The sequence below is a fragment of the Physella acuta genome, unplaced genomic scaffold, assembly GCF_028476545.2.
Source record: "Physella acuta isolate Inbredline_101_S28 unplaced genomic scaffold, ASM2847654v3 ptg001752l, whole genome shotgun sequence".
Classification (NCBI taxonomy): domain Eukaryota; kingdom Metazoa; phylum Mollusca; class Gastropoda; family Physidae; genus Physella; species Physella acuta.
Genome location: NW_026733262.1, coordinates 209,622 through 232,251, shown reverse-complemented (window position 1 = coordinate 232,251; position 22,630 = coordinate 209,622). Strand labels below are relative to the sequence as shown.

At 37.9% G+C, this 22,630-nt stretch overlaps 1 protein-coding gene across 1 annotated transcript in view; it reads right to left on the bottom strand.

The window, feature by feature from the left end:
* The window catches only part of LOC131930290 (uncharacterized), a 99,948-nt gene extending 77,552 nt beyond the window's left edge, over nucleotides 1–22,396 (bottom strand). Inside the window, exon 1 of the mRNA XM_059286706.1 lies at nucleotides 22,065–22,396. The gene's annotated coding sequence lies outside the window, so the exon portion shown is untranslated. The remainder of the gene's footprint in view (nucleotides 1–22,064) is intronic.
* Between the last annotated feature and the right edge of the window lie 234 nt (nucleotides 22,397–22,630).

Here is a 22,630-nt window from a genome sequence, read left to right as displayed (position 1 = left end):
AAGAGACACATCACTATAACATCTCACATAGAAGAGACAAATCACTCTCGCCAACATTTTAACCCTCATAAGACCCACATAGTAATAACCCATGTGACCCACCTTTGGACCCTTATGGTAACCAACCAAGTAACGACTCGGATGAATCAAACTAAGGCCCACATATCAGCAACCCTTATGATCCACAATGGATCAAACTAGTTTAACTACATGTGTTCTCTCATCATTGTTATTATTGTTATTGACATGTATTTGGAAAAACTGTGTTTTTGTCAATTTGGCCTTAATAGAGGTCTTTAAAAAATAAAAAATAAAACAATTTTGTAAAAACTTTAGAAATGTAGTATTCTAAGAATCAATATTATTAAAGCTGCAAATGTAGAGAAATTTAAATATTTTGTCTGTTTTAGGTTACATTTCTATATTTTTATCAATCCAAAATTATAATCTCAAGATTCACTTTCGTAAGACAAACATTGATAGGCAGCATAGCTATTCTAGGATCGATTTTCTGAAAACCCCTCTTTTAATCTAGTAATTTGTACTCAAAACTTTGCAGATACATTTTTACTATCTCGTATACAAAGTATAGAGAAATTGATGTAGTCGTGCTATAAAAAAAACGAGATTTTTGCAAATCTCGACGTATGTCTGTCTGTCTGTGTGTGTGTGTGTGTGTGTCTGTCTGTCTGTCTGTCTGTCTGTAACACGATAACTTTACTGTTACAGCTAGGTTGATGAAATTTCATATATAAGTATTATACCAAATTTGTAGTTCTTATTCAACTTTTCAGCGATTTCCGGTAACCGGAAGTAGAACGTTTTCTACTTTCAATTTTTCAAAAGCCTATAACGTGAGTACTGTTTCAGATAAATAAATGAAATTTCATATATAAGTGAAAGATCTAATCCTCTGCCTTCTACCAATTTCTGAGTAACTTCTGTTGACCGGAAGTAATAATATACGCTATTTCCGATTTCTCAGAAAACGTATGTGAATTTATAAAGTACTATTATACACATTTGTTTTTTGCGTTCACGTGGTGTGCAATTCTTTTTTCTACGAGATTCTATTCTGTTTTAAAAAGTTTAAGTAATTAAAAATGGATTTAAAATCATGTCTATATCCCGAGTTGCCACCCCCTGTAGTGTTATATAAGAATATTCGAGAAAGTTTAGGGGAGACCACTCTCGGTTTATTTTAAAAGCAAATGACTTATTTATGCTATGTTTTTATAGCCTACAATTTTAGTAGTATTTATTTTAATATCAACGCAAATCATCTTTAAAACATTTAATGAATCATTCGAGACTATTCAACTCAGTAGACTTCTTGCACAATTTATACAAGGGTCGTAGAATTCTGACATCATTTGACCCAGGCTCGTAGACTTCTGACATCATTTGACCCAGGCTCGTAGACTTCTTACATCAATTTGACCCAGGCTCGTAGACTTCTTACAGCGATTTGCCTTCCCAATATCGATTAGATAACAATTTCATTCATAGCAGATTACGTCACTGAACATTTTAAAATGGTGTGTGTGCTATGTAATCTAGAGGTTAGAGGAATATTGTCTGTGTTGTGTGGTCTAGTTTAACATGTTATGTGTTTATTGGTCTAGTGAAACATTGTATATGTTGTATGGTCTAGTTTAACATTTTTTGTGTTGTAGTTACTTTAACATTTTATGTGTTGTGTCGTCTAGTTTAACATTTTATGTGATTATTGGTCTAGTGAAACATTGTATGTATATGTTGTATGGTCTAGAACTAAGTATAATTGATCATACAATCTGAAAGCTTGAAGATGTATGAGTTTTTAAAAACTCAAGTGTGGTACTAATGGTGTAGTCAAATTTTCATGACACCCTCGTATGCACCGTATATTGTTGTTGAAGTTTCCATTATCTTTCCTCGTATTTTTATTGAAGGTACCACTATCTTTCCTTGTATACACCATATATTTTTATTGAAGGTTCCACTATCTTTCATTGTATACACCGTATATTTTTATTGAAGGTTCCACTATCTTTCCTTGTATACACCATATATTTTCATTGAAGGCTCCACTATCTTTCCCTGTATATACCATATATTTTTATTGAAGGTTCCACTATCTTTCCTTGTATACACCATATATTTTTATTGAAGGTTCCACTATCTTTCCTTGTATACACCATATATTTTTATTGAAGGTTCCACTATCTTTCCTCCTATGCACCATATATTTTTATTGAAGGTTCCACTATCTTTCCGTCTTTCCTCGTATACACCATATATTTTTATTGAAGGTTCCACTATCTTTCCTCGTATGCATCGTATATTTTTATTGAAGGTTCCACTATCTTTCCTCGTATGTGCCATATATTTTTATTGAAGGTTCCACTATCTTTCCTCGTATGACCCATATATTTTTATTGAAGGTTCCACTATCTTTCCTTGTACACACCATATATTTTTATTGAAGGTTCCACTATCTTTCCTTGTAAGCACCGTATATTTTTATTGAAGGTTCCACTATCTTTCCTTGTATACACTATATATCTTTATTGAAGGTTCCACTATCTTTCCTTGTATACACTATATATTTTTATTGAAGGTTCCACTATCTTTCCTTGTACACACCATATATTTTTATTGAAGGTTCCACTATCTTTCCTCCTATGCACCGTATATTTTTTTTGAAAGTTCCACTATCTTTCACTGTATACACCATATATTTTTATTGAAGGTTCCACTATCTTTCCTTGTATACACCGTATATTTTTATTGAATGTTTCACTATCTTTCACTGTATACACCATATATTTTTATTGAAGGTTCCACAATCTTTCCTCCTATGCACCGTATATTTTTATTGAAGGTTTCACTATCTTTCACTGTATACACCATATATTTTTATTGAAGGTTCCACTATCTTTCCTCGTATGCACCATATATTTTTATTGAAGGTTCCACTATCTTTCCTCGTATGCACCATATATTTTTATTGAAGGTTCCACTATCTTTCCTTGTATACACCGTATATTTTTATTGAATGTTTCACTATCTTTCACTGTATACACCATATATTTTTATTGAAGGTTCCACAATCTTTCCTCCTATGCACCGTATATTTTTATTGAAGGTTTCACTATCTTTCACTGTATACACCATATATTTTTATTGAAGGTTCCACTATCTTTCCTCGTATGCACCATATATTTTTATTGAAGGTTCCACTATCTTTCCTCGTATGCACCATATATTTTTATTGAAGGTTCCACTATCTTTCCTCGTATGCACCATATATTTTTATTGAAGGTTCCACTATCTTTCCTTGTATGCACCATATATTTTTATTGAAGGTTCCACTATCTTTCCTCGTATGCACCATATATTTTTATTGAAGGTTCCACTATCTTTCCCACCTATTTTTGTTCCTAACTTGTATTTGCCTCTTCTCCTTTTTACCCCCTCCATCCAGTTACCTCAAGTGCGTGTCCCAGCCTCTCCTTTAGCCTGAAAATTCCAGAGTTTTGGCCGTCAGCGACTCAAGTTTTTGTCTTGTCATTTCATTGATGGTTTTTTTTTTTGGTAATTAAAGCCGGCAAAAGTCTTTTCTAATTACCAGAAAACATCGACATTAGCCGCTCGCGTCCTATCATACACTCACAAGCACACATACAAACACACGTATAAATGTATACAAATACACATATGTACATGTATGTGTGTGTGCGTGCGTGTGTGTGTTTAACATTAAAATTAATAATAAAACTCTATCAGAGGTACAGCGTGGTAGGGTCGGTGAAGCTCATGGTTGCTCAACCGAAATGTCCCTAGTTCAAACCCCAGGCAGATTAGGCTCGATAACTGTATACAGTTACTTATCTAGGAGAGAAAAATCAAACAACTGCTTTTATTCTGCTAGTTTCTTTTTGGGTGGACAGATGCTATGGAAGTAAATTTAGAAAGAAAAGCAGGCTGAAATCAGAATTTCTTCCAAGCACCTCTTCGGAATTTATATAGTGCATATATATTTTTACCAGTCCGCCCCCCCCCCCCCCCCGCCCCCTGAGAAAAAAGTCTGGAAAGACACTGGCTGAAATCGGAGTCAATGGTTTATACGTCGCATATCAAGTTTTCACGTAATAATTGTGTTGAAGGAAATCCCTTCCAAAATTACAATTTAAAACGAAGAAGACGAATAGCTGTAGTATATATAACAAAACACTGCTTAATATAACAACATGCTTACATGTAAAAAAAAAAGAAATGTTTAATTATTCTTTAATTATTGTTTTATTATTGTTTAATTATTGTTGCTGGTCCATCTGTTTTACCAGAGCAGGTAAAAAGTGCTACGTTTTGATCTTCTTTGCAACGCATCGATTATTAAACTCAATAGCAGTTTAATTTGATAATTTAAAGATATTGATTTCTGTCAGCCGTGCTTAACACATAATAAAACATCACCGAACGCTCGTGGATTTTGAGGATGAAATATTAAAAAAAAAATAAAAGAGAAAAAAAAATGTAGTTAATAAACTCTCGAAATCAAGGGGAAGTCATCAAAGCTTTTGGAATAGCTTCCCTTAATCGAAACGTATTCATCATTTGATGTTTTCAATTCCCCTGTGGAATTGATTAATTACAATTTTAAGTCGTGAAAAAATAAAGTCCTGGCTGAGAGTTTGAAAATATCCACTTGAAGCTAATGCGTAGCGGGGTATTACCCGGTACACAATGTTGGAGGGACAGATTACAGCATGATTACAAGATTAATTTTAATTAGCACGGATGAAAGTAATGCATGGAGCTGCACATTCTGATTTGATTAATTTTTTTTTTCTGCGGTTAGCAGCCGACAAGGTTATAGTAAAGATGCCTATCTAAACATATCGATCCATTGGGCAGATGAAGTAGAATGCACTAGTTTCTTAACCGCGGTATGTGAAAAGATAATGTGGTCAAGACTATGCCCAGCCGCTTTTACTTTTCCTAACGTGTGTTAGGTACCCATCAGAGCTGGGTGGACTCAGGGACGTTCCACTAACTGGAACCCGGATTCGAACTCGAGACTTTTGTGTTAGCAGTCTAGCGCCGTCCACGAAGAGGTTATAGAGTGGCTGGTAATTTCTTACTTTTATGCTAAAACTGGTGAAATAGTAAAGGATCGTGGTGGAACTCGATAAAGTGTAGATTTAAAACACTGGCTGAAAGTACACAACTCTTGACTAACTGTATGTAGATATGTAATACAGATATACTGAAGTCGGCTTAGCTTCTTCTTTAAACATTTCATATATAAATATGGAAGGAGGTTTTAGAAATTTCTTTATACATTGCAAATACAAATAGGTTTTAGAAATTTCTTTATACATTGTATATATGGACTATATACAAATAGGTTTTAGAAAGTTCTATACATATATTGCATATACAAATAGGTTTTAGAAATGTCTTTATACATTGTATATATGGACTATATACAAATAGGTTTTAGAAAGTTCTTTATATATTGCATACACTAATAGGTTTTAGAAATGTTCGTATACATTGTATATAGGTACACATTTGGAAATAGGTTTTAGAAATTTTCTTATACATTGTAGGCCTATATACAAATATGGGAAAAGGTTTTAGAAATGTCATTAAATATGATACACAAATACAGTAATGTTTATGTAAGTGCCCAAAAGCTATATAGTGTAAACTAGGCTTGTATAGTATTGGTTGTAACATGTGAACCGTGTTTTAATTAAAACAGATTTTCACACAGTTTAACGATGTCATCAAATAGCGACCAGACATCTTTTTTTTTCGGCTGGTATAATTTGTGCTTGGTCTGCATATATTGTTTTTGCCGGTATTTATTTTAGACCGGCGTGTATTGTTTTGGCTGGTATTTATTCAAGGCCGGCATATATTTGTTTTGGCCGGTATTTATTTTAGACCGGCATGAATTGTTTTGGCCGGTATTTATTTTAGACCGGCATGAATTGTTTTGGCCGGCATTTTTTTTAAAACCAGCATGAATTGTTTTGGCCGGCATTTATTTTAAACCAGCATGAATTGTTTTGGCCGGCATTTATTTGTTTTGACCGGTATTTATTTTAGGCCGGCATTTATTATTTTGGCCGGCATATATTTCAGGCCGGCATATATTTGTTTTGGCCGATATTTATTTTAGGCCGGCATATATTTGTTTTGATCGGTATTTATTTCAGGCCGGCATGTATTGTTTTGGCCGGCATATATTACAGGCCGGCATATATTACAGGCCGGCATATATTACAGGCCGGCATATATTACAGGCCGGCATATATTACAGGCCGGCATATATTACAGGCCGGCATATATTACAGGCCGGCATATATTACAGGCCGGCATATATTACAGGCCGGCATATATTACAGGCCGGCATATATTACAGGCCGGCATATATTACAGGCCGGCATATATTACAGGCCGGCATATATTACAGGCCGGCTAAATGCTGACTGGTCGACATCTAGGTTTTTGCTGGCCTCTATTTTTTATCCGACTGGCATTTGTGGGTGTGCCCAAGATTGGTCGTCATGGCAACAAGCTAGCAAAGATGACAGATGTTGTAATCAATACAGATTTTCACATCATCTCAATTAAGCAAACACATCAAATAACAGCCAGGCATCTATTTCATCTATTTGGCCACATCAATTTGTTTTTTATTTGGCTTGCATCTCTATTTTGGCAAGAATTTGTTTGTCTGGCAACCATTTCATTTGCTTGTATCGATTGATTTGCCTGCATCTATTATTTTGGATAGCATCTATTTTTGGTTGGCATTTTTTTTTTCTATATGGCATAAAGCTCTATTTCTTTTAATGGTATCAGTTTGATGTTGATTGGTTGTTTTTGTTGTTGAATTTTTTAATTAATTTATATATTATATATATTTTTTTTTGAAAATCTAATTTTTTTTTCGGCATGTATTTTTCTGTATGCATTTTCCGTTTGACCGATAGCATATCTATTATTTTGGCCGTTAACTATTTTCTATTTTTGGCCAGCATTTTTTTGAAGGCATCTATTTTCCGGCCGATATTTTTTTCTCATTAAACTGGTTCCTATTTTTTCTGGCCGGTATAATGACTTTTAGCCGGCATCTGTTTTATTTATTTTTTTAGATTTTTTTTTTTGCCGGCTTTTTTTTCGTTGAACCGGAAACTATTTTGCCGGTTACCTATTTATGGCTGGCCTTGTGTTTCTTGACCGGCATTTTCGTCAGGCCCCTCATTCGTCGGCATGGCAACGCGCTAGCCTATATGGCACAGGATTACATCTCCATGCGCCAGAAAGCCGCAACCTTCCGCGATCAATCCCAATCACTGATTGATAAGCTCCCGGTACTAATCTGTTACAACTAGCCCGATAATCCTGTAGCTGGCGCCCGTAGGGTAGTGAGGGTGGTGGTGGTAGCTGGGGAGGGGGTCATGAGAGATTCTGTTGCGTCGAAGCAGAACTCTGGAACTCCAGACGATTAAAAAAAAAGAAAAAAAGAAAAAAAAATAGTTTGGTGGATTGTCCTGCCACGGAAGCAAACTCCTCCCACCAGCAACACAGGCATGTCAAAACAAACACTGTTTTTGTGCCGCTTTATTCTCGTCCAAAAACGAAACTGTCCAGTTTTTTTCCCCAAGCCGCATGAAGAAACGCAAGCCAAAATCAATGAAAAAAGATCCACCTCGATATGTCCAGGTTTATTTATTCAATCGTTCGTCTTGCAATCGAAATCTCCTCCCCCTTTCACTGAATCGTCGACAAATTTCAGCGCTGTTGTCTGCATGACGCTAAGAGTTAGACGCTACATATTTAGCTAACAGACGCGTGATTTGGGGAACATTAAGCTTTTATTTCGAGGGTTTTTTTTCTTCTAGCTCATCATCGATGAGATGATCTATTTTTGACGGGATCGAATACACGCTGTTTATTTTCCTTAATGTGGACGGCGTGGCTTAGCGGCGGAGAGCGGGAGTTTCGAGTTCAAATCCGGGTTCAAATCAGTGCAGCGTCCATGAGTCCACCCAGCTCTGATAGGTACCTAACTCACGTTAGGGAAACAAAGGCGACTGTTCATAATTCTGACCAAGCTATCCTTTTATATGTCGAGGTCTGGAGCAGATGAACTCTACTTCATCTGCCTCATGTGTCTTGGGCACGAACGGGGAAATGATGATAATGATGATTTTCCTTGACAATTTCTAATATACATGATATTTTACTAGTATTTTGTACATCGACGATATCGACTACACGCTATTTGTCACCGTGAAATATAATATCTGTTATGGTAGTTTGTTTATAGATATCTTTTAAAGAAGATAAACTCTAGATAAAGCGATAACTTTTTTATATAGCCTTAGATCAATCTAGATAAGGCAATACTAGCATTTGAGGTACACTCAGTGGTGTAGCGAGGTCGGGTGTTACCCGGTGCGGCACTTAATGGTGTCACCCCCCCCCCCCTTCAGAGGCGTAGCGACCCTTCCTGGGACAAACTTTCAAACTTTCGATTTGCACCCCACCCCCCCCCCCCCCTCAAATTTTTCTCTATATATTTTGCTATTTTTTGCCTTGGTGTCACCCCCCTAAATGGTGTCACCCGGTGCGGTCCGCACCCCCACCCCCTCCCCTCGCTACGCCTCTGGGTACACCTCAGAATATGCAACACAAAAAACTACAAGGTAAATCTAGCATAGGTGAAAATAAAAACACATCTAGAAAGTAAGGTTTGGACCACGCGTCCTCATCTTATATTACAAATGTAATGTTTTTATTTTTTTTAATTAAATACAATACTAGCAGCCGTTTTTTTACAAGCTTTTATTTAACTTTTTCCCTCCTCCGTCATGGATCGTAACTGCTGAGCGAAATTGGGATCACTTCTGACTCGCCTATTCGTTTCAAACTTGGCACGTGGTTCACTAAATTATCTATTGAAAAGTTTTACTAAATTTAAGAAGAAACCAACGTTTATCTTTACAGTTATTTAAATGTTAGTATATTATTATATATTTAAAGAAAATCATTTTTTTGCTCCTTTTTTAATGCATTATTATATACAATTTTGTTATTAAAACGTCTTTTTTATACCTTTGTACAGCTCTTCTTGGTAATGTGTCCGAAATAATTTTGGGTGAATGAATTGGAAGTCCTTCATTACAATACATCACAACCATGCTTAAGTTGGATGTGAGGAAATCGGGTCAGTGCATTTCGCATGATGTGGTATATATCATGTGGAGTTTTAGTACCGCGGCAAAATCGCGTCATACCGCGGCAACATCGCGTCGTGTATCTTCCGGCATCGTAAACATCTCCCGGCTCTCTCAGCGCCGCCGTCTGCTCGCTCATCCTGTGAGATGAAGTGGCGTTTCGCAGACGATAAAGCAAACAATACAAGACTAGGTAATCTAGCGGATTGTGAACACGACGACATTTATGGATGAGGCTCGCGGGGCGCCGTGACCCCGACACCCCCACCCCCCGGGGTGACGGGCCTGGTGATGTCGGAAGACTTCCGGTCACTTGTTTGACTTCTGACATCATTCATAGCCCAGCCAATGGCTGAGTTGATAACAGGCAAAAACGATTAGCGCCGGAAATGGGGTGCGGTCATGTGACTGGAAATTATATTTTTATCTCTCCCCACTTCGCGCTTCCGGTGCAATTTTTTATTTTGATTAATTTGTCAGTTTAAGACTTGAAATCATGACTGTCGGCTGCTGACTTAGGTAATGATGATATAAATACACCAGAAACTAATTATATATAATGTGTTTATAATACTACCTATTATTCAGATTTGGGTGGACTCACATGCACTAACTTGAACCCGGATTCCAACTCGAAATTATCGGGTTAGCAGTCAAGCGCTCCACCGCTAGGCCACGCCGTTCCATATTATTCGATTATGGGGTAGATACTTAGTTGAAAAGCAATATGATACAGTAATCCAGGATTTGCATCTACCTTTATACAGGTTTTTTAAAATCTTCCTCTACACCCGGGAGGGGGGGGGGACTTCCTTTATCCAGGGCACACCAACTTCTCCACGGACAAAATGGAACAAAATATACTTTAACAATTATTATAATTCCCCCCCCCCATCTTTCCCAATGGGAAGTTCAAATACCCCCCCCCCCATCAAACAAAACGTCTGGAAAAAAATCCAGCTCTAGACTTGCTATACATGGTAGACCATGCGCACTTCAAAATCAACCTTTCAGCATGGTTTGCTAGATATTTCTTTGGCGAAATTCTTTAAGAATTTTAGAGGGTAAAAAAAATCTTGTCTAACATAAAGATGTGCGGCAAAATGAAGTCCACCCTAGCGGATAAACTCCGTCTGCTGACTTCAAGTGCATTAATTAGTGATCTGCTGATGTCAATATATATTTATATTTTAAAAGTTGTTTTTTTTTTTAATTAAGCCTGCGGTGACATTTCTAAGCAGATAATTTAAGATTTCCATTTTGACTCCGGGACTTATAAGTAAAAAAAAATTACATATCAGGTATAATGGCAAATTATCACTAACCCTCCCCCTCCTATCTTCCATATACATCCACATACTCTTCAACATACAACCCTGTACAAAACACCCTTCCATGTTATTTACTTTTTAAATACAAAAAGCTTACCAAGCACAAGAAAAAAAAATGCAACATACAACATTTCTATACAATCGCGTACACAGACTAAACAACCATTTAAATAATAAAAATATCCGTTCCCCAATACTAACAAGGTTTTTCCTTTTTCTAATTTGCCAATAAAAAGAATGTTTGCGCATGCGTTTAACCCTAAGTCCCGTAACTAGTTTGCTCACCGTCGCTGTAATTATCCGCCCCTTAGCTCTCCAGTTATTTCTATCTAAAAAAAAAAAACGCCAAGCTTCCATTTATTTATTTTTTTCCTGTTTATTGATGCCCTGGTCATCGGGTGCTGGGATGAAAGATTCGATTAAGTTCATATTCAATCTAAATGTCAAAGATGAATCCCGTTAAAACTGGCCTTGGTCAAGGTTGGCCCGGTCTAAGTTGGCCGGATCTAAATTGGCCGGATCTAAGTTGGCCGGATCTAAATTGGCCGGATCTAAGTTGGCCGGATCTAAATTGGCCGGATCTAAGTTGGCCGGATCTAAGTTGGCCCGGCAGTTCATTTACTGGAGAGAGAGGCCGCCTTGAAGCAAAGGGTATTTGTTGCTACAAGTAAAGCACATTTGAGACAAGCGTTACCTCCCTTGGAGAAGAGGAAAAGCCCATCAATAATCAATGAAATGGTCTATTAGTGTTCTCTGGTACCGCTACAAACTCCGACAAGGGCGGGGCGCAGGTATGTTGTGATAGTTGTTCACCCCTACCCCAGCCCAATCGCAACCTCTAACCTGCATATCAACACATAGGTGACGCTAACCTCAATATTTACCCTAACCTATAACCAGGTTATCACCACATTGTGTTCCCCTAACTTCAATCCTAATCCAAACCTCCAACATGGTTACAAAAGCGTGAACCTAGCCTCATACCTGATACTTAAAGCGATAATAACATACATACAATCAACATACTTATAACTACTGAAGCATATAACGATACACTTAAATAAATCTACAACTTCACAGATGTCGATACCTTCACAAATATCGATACCCTATTTATACCGATACCGACATATATCAATACTCTAAAGATATCGATACCCACGTCTATAGATACCTATTATCTGCAGATATCAACACCCTACAGATACAGGACATCAGCAGACTCCTTTACTCTGCAGATAATCTACCACCGCTGTCATAGACATCATTATCTTTCAAATACAGATAATCTACACTTATCCATATCATGTACAGGTCAAGATACCCTCAATACCGGTACCCGTATACAGATATCGATACCAACGCCGATGCCCGTACTGTCCCCAGAGCCGTAGCGACCCTTCCCGGCGCCCGGGGACAAACTTTCAATTTGGCGCCCCCCTCGGGAGCAAATTTTCAATTTGCACCCCCCCCCTCAAACTTTCGATTTGCACCCCCGCCCCTCAAACTATTCATAATTTGTTTTTCCAACCCATTTTGGCGCCTTCTAAGGTCGGCGACCGGGGACATATGTACCCCTCCTCGCTACGCCTCTGACTGCCCCTCGTATCACCAGAAAGTGGACGCTTGAAACAATTGACCTAAGGTCGTATCCATCCCTGGTCACTTCGCCATAGGAAAATATACAATCACAACCATTATATAATATAATTATAATATTAGTGTTATGATAGATATAAAACCTAAAACAAGGCTATAAATTAGCTAGGTAATTACTTTAAGTCTACATGATATGATAAGAAATGTAATTTTCTTGCCGGTGTAAAGGTTAACTAACTTTGTTTTCATAATATCCCAAATCGTTATCAAAATTGTGATTAAGATTGCTACTGTCATTATTATCACCAATATGCTTTTTATGTGCATTATTATTAATGAAATGGTTTATATTATTAAAATTATTATTAATGTTATTATTGTCACTATTATAACAACCATTTACAATATTAAACCCTACAGAGGCGTAGCGAGGGGGGGGGGGGGGGGTTGCGGACGTGCGGACCGCACCGGGTGACACCATTTAGGGGGGTGACACCAAGGCAAAAAATAGTAAAATATATAGAGAAAAACTTGAGGGGGGGGTGCAAATCGAAAGTGTGAGGGGGGGGGGGGTCCCTGGGAAGGGTCGCTACGCCTCTGAGGGGGTGACACCATTAAGTGCGCACCGGGTGACACCCGACCTCGCTACGCCACTGAAACCCTATATGTATTTGTATTATTTCTACTAGACATCTCTAAACGCACAAGTCTATTGAAGACATATTTTGCCTGAACCAATACCCCCCCCCCTCATCCCTGATCCTACATCATGTCCACACCTTAACGCTGACCCTAAAAGTGATACCTCTAGAAAAAAAACACGATACCACAATACCCTACTCACACTTTAAAAAAATAATAACCGTTACTGTTTGCAGTAGTTATAGTTCACAGCACTGACAGTTGGTGGTGGTGTATTATACAAGTCTATTCATGTGTACTCGCGTTCTTTGTTTTGTTTCTCGCGTGTTTTAATTTTAATCAACGGCACACACGGAGCCTGCCGATACAATAGCACTGAGGAGTATGGGATACCGGGCGACATTTTCCAGGCCAAGACACCGCTAGACCACCATCACGTGACCGGCTTCATGTAAATATCGGTAGGGGGTATTTGATTAAATATCGACCCCAGGACACACATCTATAAACTTGTTACTTTGATAGTATCGATTCCTTATTCGGGCGCAGTGTGCAAATACCGCAACGACAACAATACGTGTAAGCAGAAACGAGAATTTTTTTTTTCGAGTTTGGTTTGGTGGGCGGATGCGAATACGCAGTATCGATCCCGAACTACGGTTTACAGATATCGGAGCAGCATCGATTCCTATTGTATTTTAATGAAACGAATAAATGGCGTGGCAGTCGCTGTGAGAGATACAATACCGCCCGGCTGAATGCTCAGGATGGAGACGAAAAAAAAATGAGCATTGTTAAGGAATGCAAGCAAGACGCGAAAAACTTGAGTCAGCTGATGGTGATGTCATTTTTTGTGGGGATTTTTTCAAATGTAAACAGGTCTATTGGTCAAGGGGGCAAACGATTTCTGTAACACGAAGATTTGTGTCGAGTTGTTAATATATTTTGTGGGCGAATGGTGTTAATCGTCTAATTTAACAGCGTTAAATATTGGAAGCAAATAGGAATCTTAGCGGCGTGTAATTAAGCTCTGGACGAGGAAATCATGGATGGGTTCAGTTGAAGACACTGCCGAATGGAAGACGGACTTGGTGTCCACTACAATTTTATTTTGGAGTTTTCTTTCCTGGATGGATTGTTGGATAGATGGATGGATGTGCGAGCGCGTGGATAGATGGACGGACGGGTGTATGGATGGATGGATACATGGAAGGACGGACGGGCACATTGTGGATGGATAGATAGATGGATGGACGGACGGGCGCATGGACGGATGGATAGATGGATGGGTGAATGGATGGATGGACGTACGGTACTATGAACGGATGGATAGATGGATGGACTAGCGCATGGATAGATGGACGGACGGGCGCATGGACGGATGGATAGATGGACGGACGGGCGCATAGACGGATGGATAGATGGATGGACGGACGGATGGATGGACGGACGGGCGCATGGAAGGATGGATTGCTACATGGCTAAGCTGGTGGGTGTTTGCCTATCCTGGCCAGCTTGGCAGGTGGCCAACTAATTCAATAAACGGTTTATTGTGACATTTATATGCGAGGTGGATTCAGGGAATTCCCGGTAATTGCAGGCTTTTACGGTAGCATATCAATTAACAGTTGCGCTCTTTTTTTATTCGCCCTTTTTCTTTTTTTTTATGATTCTAATTACTGATGTTCCATTATTAGATTGCTTTGTGTTGTACTTTTCTCTTATGGCGTCGATATGGCTAGAAATAGTTATCCATACCCTAACTATGGCCTAGACTAGCCTTAACACTAAACCAACATTAAATTAAACCAATTGATTTTTTTATTGAATTTAAACGTTAGCAGCGATGTTACTCAATGCAGTGTTTTCAATAACTAAACGTAATTTTGCCATAAATTTCAAACTGAACGAAGAGATTTAACTATCATCCACCAGACAACTGGGAGATTTAACTATCATCCACCAGACACATTGAACTGAGAGATTTAACTATCATCCACCAGACACATTTAGAGATTTAACTATCATTCACTAGACACATTGAACCGAAAGATTTAACTATCATCCACCAGACACATTGCACTGAGAGATTTAACTATCATCCACCAGACACATTGAACCGAAAGATTTAACTATCATCCACCAGACACATTGAACTGAGAGATTTAACTATCATCCACCAGACACATTGAACCGAGAGATTTAACTATCATCCGCCAGACATATTAAACTGAGAGATTTAACTATCATCCACCAGACACATTGAACCAAGAGATTTAACTATCATCCACCAGACACATTGAGAGATTTAACTATCATCCACCAGACACATTTAGAGATTTAACTATCATCCACCAGACACATTTAGAGATTTAACTATCATCCACCAGACACATTGAACTGAGAGATTTAACTATCATCCACCAGACACATTGAACCGAAAGATTTAACTATCATCCACCAGACACATTTAGAGATTTAACTATCATCCACCAGACATATTGAGAGATTTAACTATCATCCACCAGACACATTGAACCGAGAGAGTTAACTCTCGGCCCCACAACAATAACACTGTAACCTTAGACGCCTTGTACGATTTCGCCCTCTCCTCAACGACGCCAGTTAAGTACCAAAGCCATTAGCTAGCGAAAGTCGCAGGAAGGAAAACGGAAGTGAGGCTGGTTTGACTCGAGGAAAAAAAAATGGCCGCCGCCCGGACACGTGACTTCTGAATGAGACCATCCATCCCGGCATTCCACGTGTTTATCTCTCCCCCCCCCCCCCCACTCCTCTCCCCCTTCCCGGGACTTGATGGATCTGCTCCTTTTATTCTGTGTTGAGTGTCAATGTTTGTCAATGCAGTTTGTTAGAATGTAAAACAATAGCAAGTGGCGCTGTAAAGCTGTAGTGTAAAGGGCTGTGGTTCTAGTGTTAAGGGCTGGACTTCTGTTTTTCTAGTGTAAAAGGCTGTGGGTCTAGTGTAAAGGGCTTCGGTTCTAGTGTAAAGGGGGTCTAGTGTAAAGGGCTGTGGTTCTAATGTAAAGGTCTGTGGTTCTAGTGTAAGTGTAAAGGGCTGTGGTTATAGTGTAAAGGGCTGTTATTGCAGTGTAAAGGGCTGCGTTTCGTAAAAACCTCCCTTACACCCCCAGGGCTTGTATACCTGCACGACCGATCAACTGGGCACATACACGGTTATAAAGCCGGTTCTAGATTGTTGTTCAACTACTTACTGTTAGGTTTCGAAAAGGTGGAAAATTATTGATGTGCTTTTAACACTTTTATTACTCCCTTCATTTTTATTTGAATATTTAATTGAATAAATATTTTTTTCACTTGGTTGTGAAATGTCAAATATTTTTTAAAAATTAAAAATTTTTTTTTTGAGAACATTTTGTGAAACAAAAAGTTAGATTACCACTAGTATATAACATGATGGGTTGGGGGTTTAGTAATTTGTTATGATATACTGCGTGTGAAGGTGGCACAGACAAAAGCTAAATCATCATTTTTTCCCTGTTCGTGTCCAATACACATTAGATGAAGTAGAGTTCATCTGTTTCCATGACCAACTTTTAATACGTAATAGCAATGTTCTTTATTCTAATTTATGCTCAATTTTCACCACATAAAATAGTAAGATTAATATGAGGGCTAGCTGCCTTTCATTCAGAATATAAAGCGAGTTCTTATCATTTTATATGAAAATGTAGTAAGTGATTTTTCGCTAAAATATGTGGTTTTCGTAATTTGTGTATATTTCATTCTGACTTATGAAACATCTGTTATTTTACTGTCTTTAAAAATAAATATAAAAATGCGACATCGTCCACACAATTCTCAACACTTAGTGGAGTGGTCTTATACGGCATACGCCAGCTAACAGTTATAGTTCAATGTGCAAACACCTACTTATGTGTGGGACACTGACAACATACCCCAACCCCTCGACCCTACTCCCCACCCCTTACACAATCAGGTCTTATCCAGGCTACTAACTTGGCTCTAATCTGATCATTAATTAAACCTGGCCATATCACTAACCTTTGACTAACGATTCAAAATGCTAGGGGTATACTTGTGAGGTCGACAGCGGATCCTAAATTTAATCCTAGCTATAAAATCTATACTGCAACTTTTAACCCAAACTCTAACTATACTTTTATAAATAACGAAGTACCGAGGGTTATTATTGTCGCTAATGTTGGTACACTAATGCACAGTAGCGTTACACGGCGGGGATGCAGTGTGCTGACAGTACCACCTGTCAACACTCAAGGGGAGGGGGTGACACCTAAACGAAATGTATCAAATTTTCATGAGAATATCCATCCGCTTTTTCAAGTTAGATATTGTATTCAAGTCATATAGGCCTACATCACTAGACACAGGGTGACAACATTCTAGTTGAAGATGACATCAAGTAGGCTATTGTTCTAGTATTAGGGCATGACACCCTGGATGTCATCCGCCCTAGTAACGCCACTGCTTATCATAACCCAGAGCCAAAAAAAAAGAAAAAAACCTCCAGTACTTAACCTAAAACTAACATTTTTTACGCTTTAACTGAATATGTCAAAACGACATATTTTAAAAAAAAGATATCAATACGCTAATATTGCTCTGCCGGGTAACATCCAAGATCCCTAAGAAGTTAACAGCTATGCAATTAATCCGTTACAGCACACTTTGATCCAAACGACTGACCGTTGCCTTAACTCTAACCCTTAACCACGACTTCATTATGAATGGGAAAACAACTCTTTGATGTCAACAACAGAACGGGGACAAAAAAAAAAATTCCGTGTGTCGGATAATGATCGAAGGCAACCCCTAGTGAGACAAATGTCAGAGTGAGGAGGGGTGTCATGACGCCAGCGACGCAGGCACGCCGCAGTGTAAGTGGTGCTTCAGTCGCGCAGCTACGGGAATTCCCGCAGACTGTGAGTGTTCTTGGTGCGAATGGAGTGGTCTCCGCGTGTGTCTTGGGCGAGGGGCGAGGGTATTTAGTCAATAAATGCAGGATGATAGGTAAAAAAAATGAAATGGGTGGTTTCAACGTAGCTATCAAATAAAATTATTCACCAAGTTTAAATAGAAACACGATTGCGCATAATCTTCATTAAGCAATGCTTAAGATAGGGGATCATGCACAAGATGTCTAGACGCACCATTAACATGCTTTATTGAAAGAGCTCCATTTGGAATCGGTGTTCAAGTTCCCTTTTAGATATAAAGATCCGTATAACAGATGAAGTAGAGTGTATTAGACTGCATATAAAGAGATGGTATGGTCAGCATTATGCGTGAGTCAGGTACCCATCAGAGCTGAGTGGACTCAGGGACATCGTACAGACACAAGTCCTGACCGAGATCCGAACTCGAGACTGTTCGGGCTTTGATAGAGACAAACGTAATGTAACGCTCGTCACTCGTTGATAGCATTGTGAAAAATTAGAAGAAAAAAATATGTCATCGAAAAAAAAACTGTAATTTTAAAAATGAAAATATTGATATCAGCTTTTGCGAGATTAAACCTTGCGCCAAAGTTACCAAAATGTAACAGTAGAGTTCATATTAAAACTTTTTTGTAGCTTGGTTTTTAACGCTTTAATTTGTTTCATATAAAAGTAAAGTTCCTTTTCGAACCTGACGGTCACTGGGGCATGTAATTTACCTGTACCTATGTCCTCGGCATAGGAAGAGATGGTGTAGTCTGCACTATTCTTAACTACTTTTACTTTCCCTAATGGAGTTAGGGTTCCCATCAGAGCTAGGTGGACTCAATGACGTTCTACTAATTTTATTTCATATACAGCTTGATTAAAAATGTAAATTTGTGAGTATAACCTTGCGTACTTAATGCATGCCAAGTAACATTTGTGTTAGCCTTATAATATCTTCTGTATTGATCGTAAATTATACTGACACTGATCGAACGAGTCTTTAGGTGTATTTCTTTATAATCGTTGCATCTCTTGTTCTAAGAGCCGTAGAAGGGAAAAAAAAAGACGTTTGAATAACAATTAGCATATCATTAAAACCTGGACCATTACCATTTTCTCCCTACTTGCTAGTCGCGCTTACGTCCCTTGCTTAGTGAGGCCTCGCGAATCGATAACCTACCCACAGATCGATGCTCAGGTTGACAACAATAACAAATCAATTGATTCTTGCGGCTACGTACTAGAGTGTCCGGCAGTACTGTACGTCTGGGTGAAGTTCCAGAACATTGTCTGACAGAAAAGGTGAGTATAGGAGGGAGGGGAGGGGGAGGGGGGGGGGGGTGTAAGGGTTGATTACATTTCTACGGTTGACTTATTCATTGAAAGTGTGAATCATAACATTCTGTTGATTAAACTGTTGTAAGTACCTTGAAGAAAAAATACACACACACGAACAAATATATATATATATATATATATATATATATATATATATATATATATATATATATATATATATATATATATATATACTAGCTGTATCCCGTGCTCCGCCACGGTAAATCATTTTTAAATATACCAACTTTGGAACAGAACAAAACTAAACACAACACAAACGAAGGAACGAAAAAAAAAAAAAAACAAAAAAAAAAACGAAAAAACGAACACAACACTCATAACATAAACACAATTTAAATGCAATCAGAAAGGCATAGTGCTCACAGTCTAGCCCGTAGCGCCAAATCGCGCCCTTTCCGAGTCCCGGCGGACGCGTCTGACACAGTGAATGACTACAAAACAGAGGCCTAGCGACCCTTTCCGGCGCCCGGGGACAAACTTTCGATTTGACCCTCCCTCAAACTTACGATTTGCACCCCCTCCCCTCAAAATTTCAATTTCCACCCCACCCCCTTAAACTTTTGATTTGCATTCCCCTCAGACTTTCGATTTGCACCACTTTTGATTTGAAATTCCCCCCCGCTCAAACTTTTGATTTGCACCCCCTAAAACTTTCGATTTGCACCCTACCCCCCCTCCCCCTCCGTAAAACTTTCGATTTCCAACCCCCCCCCCCCCCCTAGCTACGCCTCTCTTATAAAACCCCAGCTTGTCCGCAAACCGAAAGATAGAATAATAATAAATGATATACAATAAAAAATAGGCAATATTTAAAATATCCGTGTTTACCTACCATATATCACTTTATCAATTCACGCATTTTTTTCCCAGTATTTTAATTTTAAAAATTTACAATTGAGTTTCATAACTAAAACCATTGCGCACCCAATGTCTATAATGGTGCGGAATAGTTGATTAAAAATTAGAAGTAGTAAACAGTACATTCAGTGAATACAATAAATAAAAGATTGCCTTGTATCAATCCATGCTAATTATAATTTTCCAACAATCCGCATCCGCACAATTTGCATTCACATTTTGCTAATTATATTATTTCAACACTAATTCCTTCTAAGAGGTCCGTAGATTTGCATTCACATTTTTTTATTAGCGTGAGTTTAATTTATTTTTAAATTACCTCCCTTTTCATAATTAGAAAGAGTTAAATTAATTTGATTTTTCTACCCTACTGTTATTATGTTATGAAAATCTATCCAATTTTTCTAGGAATATAAAGTAAAATGATATTTGACATTGATCTTTTTAATCTGTTTTAGCAAAGTGCAAATATTTAATATGTTCATAACGTTATGCAAAAAATTAAACACAGTGGCATTTATAAAATAGCTCTATGCCGCTATATAAACAAACCCTACTCTATTACTTATAATAAGACACTGCGGTGCACTGAAAAGCACAGCATGGTGCGTAGTTTACTTTTATAGTCCCAAAATCTATAGCGATGACGGACGGACGGACGGACAGAAGGAAGGAAGGACAAGCACAGCCCGCTTATATTATAGATATATATATATATATATACATATATATATATATCGATTTTTTTAAAGACTATTGTATTAATGACTGTAAATCAAGTTTTACGAAGAAAAAAAACCTTTAAAAAAATAAAATAAAACAGTGACAAGTTTACAAGGGTGTGTGGCCTTGTTAGATGTTGAACCCGTGTTAACGCGTGTTCCACTATGGCATTGATTGTTGTAGAACAGGAGGTTAAGTGCCAGACACGAATAGCTGCTGGTTAAAAAAATTATTCCACACATCGACCCACCTGTTGCCTACTTAGACATGTCTGCGTCAGTAGCATAGACACGACTTAGTCAGCAACTTAGTCACATGTTAGTCGTGACTTAGTCAGCAATGGTGTATAGATTTTGTCAGCAACATATTCTAGACTTATCAACATAGTCTACTGTTAGTCACATAGTCTAGACTTATCACCTTATTCTGGATTTAGCAACATAGTAGATAGTTATCAACATAGTCTAGACTTACTCATCAACAGTGCCTAGACATATCAATATAGTCTAGACATATCAACATAGTCTAGACATAGCAACATAGTCTAGACTTACCAACATAGTCTAGACATATCAACATAGCCTAGACTTATCAACATAGTTTACACATGGTCTAGACTTAGTGAGCAATATTGACTTGAATCATTCACCAACATAATCTAGACTTAGCAACACAGTGAAGACTCGACATAATCTCGACATAACGTGATCTGTATTGTAAAATGCCAACCATTGTTCCCAGCAAGAGACACCGATATGGTTACACTAATGATAGATAACATCGAACCAAGTGTTCAGGTTCACTAGACAAGACTCCACACTGAGGCTCTACAACATTCACACTTCAATTAAACACGTTTGTGGTTTTTCATTGATGACATTATGCTGGTAAGTTACCAATGGTAACATAATCTTGTTGTACTTCAAAACATGTTTTCACCATACATTAAAGATAAGAAAGAAACGTAAACTTTTGACAGTTTCCTAAGAACATTTTGATAAATCTTGTCCAAAAACTCCCAAAAAAGAATATTTAATACTGGTCAGATGATCATACACTTCAGCAACCAACGCTTGTTTCATCGAAAACTTTTGAAATATTTGTTTTACCCTAATCTCTAGTGATTTTAATACAAATCACGATAGTTTGGTTAATATAATTCTAAATGTCAATCGCTTATATCAACAAGCATAAACAGAAAAAAACGAATGTTTGGTTATGTTAGTATAATCAAATTAGCAATCACCTATATCAAGCATAAACATCAACAAAGTACGACAGGTTGGTTATGTTAATATAATCAAATTACCAATCGCCTATATCAACAAGCATAAACATCAACAAACAAAAACACGACTTACCTTTTAAAATAAACAAAACAAATCCTTTATCCAGAAAAAAAAACTGTTCCTACTGTATCACACCACACATCCAACACTTCATCCGCTGGCTGCTGTTATTTTTAGTTTCAAAACGAAAAGAACAGAAATATCCTGACGCAGACTTGTTGCAGAAATCTGTCAAATGTCGCCGATAATGCTCAAGCAACAGGCCAAGATCAAACACTAATTACCTGCCACGCGCAGGCGATTATCTCACCGAACCAAAGGTCAGGGTTCACTGGATGCTTATTAATTTAATCCATCGAGTAGAAGAGGGATGTGGATTGGGTCAACGACATCACCCAACTCGCATCAACTAGTAGCACCATTGATATCCACGAAGCAGAATATGCTAGACCTTTTATTATTCGTTATTGCCAAACTTGGATTGTTTTTATACCAGCTAATGTACCAAGCATGAACAATGCCGATCTTCAACTTCACAATAATAGTTTTTTTTTCTCAACTGTATTCTTGATTTATGTTTTGTTCACTAGATATGCACGTGCAATATGTTTTTTCCGAAGTGTTACTTTACTAAAAGA